This window comes from Triticum aestivum, chromosome 4B (genome assembly GCF_018294505.1).
Source record: "Triticum aestivum cultivar Chinese Spring chromosome 4B, IWGSC CS RefSeq v2.1, whole genome shotgun sequence".
Taxonomy (NCBI): domain Eukaryota; kingdom Viridiplantae; phylum Streptophyta; class Magnoliopsida; order Poales; family Poaceae; genus Triticum; species Triticum aestivum.
This window is the reverse complement of record NC_057804.1, coordinates 431484985-431488600: the sequence shown is the minus strand read 5'-3', so window position 1 is coordinate 431488600 and position 3616 is coordinate 431484985. Positions and strand designations below refer to the sequence as shown.

General features: G+C 45.9%; 1 long non-coding RNA gene across 2 annotated transcripts; it reads right to left on the bottom strand.

The window, feature by feature from the left end:
• Positions 1-253: 253 nt before the first annotated feature.
• On the bottom strand, positions 254-3383 carry LOC123092548 (uncharacterized). 2 transcript variants are annotated; one of them, XR_006444728.1, is made up of 2 exons: positions 2747-3383; positions 254-2674 (listed from the first exon to the last, which is right to left on the bottom strand). It is a non-coding gene; the product is annotated as an uncharacterized lncRNA (long non-coding RNA). The 2 variants fall into 2 exon arrangements; XR_006444729.1 differs by having other exon boundaries at positions 254-2661.
• Between the last annotated feature and the right edge of the window lie 233 nt (positions 3384-3616).

Genomic DNA, 3616 nt, shown 5'->3' with positions numbered 1-3616 from the left:
CAAATGGCGCAGAGACCCATTTGAAACCATATACGAATTGAAACTATTTGCATTTGTTAGTAATTTTATGTTTTAAAAACACCTAGGATAACATGGCTAACCCTTTTATATATAAAAAATAAAAATGGCTCATCTTTCAAAATATATACTTAAGCATGCATATTTTTTTATGTTATTTGAGTAACATGAAGGCATAATTTTAAATTTTAATTAAAACCATGAAATAAATGCAAAAGTTTGCTTAGAATAAGGATGCAACAAAATACATCATCTTTCATATCTCAAAGAATGGTGACAAAAGAAAGATTAGAAATGTGTCATCACAAGTAACATCGTAACTAAAATCAAAAAACACATGTGAGCAATCAAAAGAAAGAGAACATCGTAACTAAAATCAAAATAAGGGTGCAAACATAAAAACAATTCAAATAAAGTAGCATGGATCCTATCTCAGATATTTCCCAAGGCAAACCATATTTCAGTATCCCAAAGAGAAAGATTAGAAATGTGTCATCACAAGTAAATCACAAGAAAATTGCTCAGTGGATGCATGGCAGCATACTACCAGCAAACATACCCAACAACCTGAGATTAATACTCGCAATTTGAGAGCTTCCATGAAAGTTGTGAATTTATACAAACAGAAAGGTATATAGGACTTGATACTAACTTAGAATTACAAGATTGAACCGATTTTGTAAAGGAAATGGCAAAGAACCATGACCTATCATCACCTGAGGGTTCTTCCCGTGAGTAGAACAATGTTCATGCTTATCATGCTTATTTCAGAAAGCTATCTTCGCTAGTAGTTGATAGTAAGTTAAGAACCAATAGGCTACGTTAAAGATACTTTAAAAAAGGGCACGTGTTAGGTGTTTTGAATCTTGGATAAAAATGGTAGTACGAACAATAATAATGGAGATAATCATCTTTCATATACCGGTACATTTAGAACACATACAGTATAGTGGGATAGAAATATTGAGAGAAACAACAGCAGCAAAGGCAAACTACATCTATGACCATGAGCCATAGTAGGGAAACCCATCAGGCAAATATATTTATGCAGACATCTAGTTAATTAACTTATTTGTAAGGGGCCTATGCTGCAATTTAAAGGACATGTAATGAAGAAAACATATGCTGAAAGACTAACCTCAACCAGCGTCATGGGCTGCGGAAATAGCTGTTATAATCAGCCAAAGGAGCAAGGTGGAGCAATCGAGCAAAAGGGAGGGAGGTCCACACATTTGCAGATGAACCAATGACCAGAAACTGAAGAACGCAATAGCAGCAGCACAAATCTTCTTCATAATAAGAAAAGCAATCTTAAATCAAACAGGGATACTGATATGCAAATTTGAGGTAGAAAAATGTTCATTTTCCCAGGTAAAAACTCGCAACTGGTCTGCAAATACACTGACTAAATAGATCTGTAGATTAAACATGAGATCCTACTAACAAACACGAAATGACATTCTCTTCTAGGTTCAAATCAGCAAGTAAGTAGTAACCACCTTAATTAGAAGGGTCTCCTCAGCCTGAAGCCATACAAGTAAGGTGGCCCCTGACAAGGAGGATATCATGCTCCATGGGTCAGTCTGGTATCCTCCATTTTTGCAAAACTACTCTGCTCCCTCCGACTTTCGTGTCGCCGTCAGTCAACCCGTGAGGTCAGCTCCATCGTACATTAAGAAATTATATACGTATAATGGTAAAGATAATAACATATCCAAAGTTATCTCCTTTATCTTCATGTTGCTTTCAAACCTAAGACATCTTGTTTATTAGATCCACTACTGCAAAGAGTTTGTAATCTGCCACTGTGTCCATACAGAGTATGGCCATGTCACAGTGCTGCACTGAAGAAATAGGAGTCAGGTGGCGTTGTGTGTGCGTGCAGTGATATGTATGCACCGGCCGCCGGGGTGCTGTGTATTAGTTGACCTGTACAATATAGACAGTTCTACTGATGGTCTAAATTGGGTACAAGTATATGTGCAAGGGAGGTGACATGCCACACCATGAGGTTTCATTTTACTGAACAATCCATAAGCAATATAATAGAGAAGTTCATATTAGCCATGACTAAACTAATGGAGAAATCTACAGCCCAGGCATTGCTCCTGCTATTTTTTCACACTTAATTCACTTCATTTTTGCTATCTCCCACAGCAAAGCCATGAATAGGAATCACACGAGTAAAATCAGCCCCAAATCATATAAGCTAATGGAGAAATCTGCCATTGTTTTGCCAACAAAATTAGAATCTACACCCAAAATCAGAAGACTACCATATGCATATTCCTTGTCAAACTGAGAAGAAAATTACGGACACACATACGAGGCATCCCTAGCCTCCCGCTCCAGATCGGGAATGTAGTTTCAAGGGGATTAGAGAGAGAAACTCACGGGCGTGTCTGGTGCTATACTCCTTCTGCCGAGTCGGCTCGAGCTCCTCCTGCCGAGGCTGGCTGCTGCACCTGTCCCCCGGCATCCTGCTGAGTTGCTCTTCGGCTCGAGGTCAAGCTAGGTGGCGACAGTGACGAGGCGGAGAAGGGGGGGGGGGGGGGGGGGCTCTGCCGTTGCTGGTTCCCATTGACTGCATCACTTCGTCACCCACCCAGTGGCATGCTTAGCAGACACCCCCATGTGCGTCGCCTGACCCATGAACCTGAAGTGTGTGAGGCTACAGCTTAACTGAGATCGGAGGAGCAACGGCACGAAGTAAGAGAAGAGGGCAGACCTTTTCAAAGCTCCAATAATGACCGCGATGGTGGCACGCGAATAACGAGAAAGCCATGGTGATGGGCGCCTAGGCTCTTGCAATTCTCTCCACCCTCTCTGCTGCCGCCGTTGATTCACCCCTCCCCTGTTGCTGAACTCTCGCTCATCCAGATCGTCGCCAACAGCTCCCCCACCAGCGAAAGAGAACTCGGGGAGATCGATGTTGCACAAGGCATAGGCGGAGCTGGCCGGGGCATGGGCAGAAGCGGAGCCGGACGGAGGGAGCCGGCGACCGAGCGGGGGGCACTGGGGGCGGCTCGTGGGAGCGCAGCCGCTGCAGGGGCATGCGCAGGGGCACGGTCGGGAGTAGCGGAGCCCGCGTGGCGCAGGAGGAGGTGACCCAGCACGGCGCGGGCTGGACGAAGCAGAGCCGGTGTAGGCGCGTGCGCGGGCCGGCGAACATGGCGCGCTCGGACTTGGGCGCGTCCGCGGAGAGGTGGAGCGGAGCAGATGGGGAGAAGACGCTAGAGGAGAAAGGGGGGAAGAGGCGAGGCCAGTAGGGTGGCGGCGCGAGGGGGAAGGAAGGGTTGGGGAGGGGGCGCGAGTGTGGGTCATCGGCCACGGCGAGCGGGACAGGCGGGGTGAGCGGCTGGGAAGGGGCGAGCGGGATGGGCGGGGCGGCTAGGGTTTGCACGGGGGCTGCTGGTATTTATACCCAAAGACGAAATGACTAAAATGCCCTCGGTGGGGCACATAATTCACACGCGGTGGCACGATCGATTCAGGGCGACGTGAAGGCCTTGGTTCTGCCTACGTACCAGCTCATCCTTTATAAGGTAAATGCATTCACATTTTGCTTGTCAAATACAGTACGTGGTCAAACTTTGGC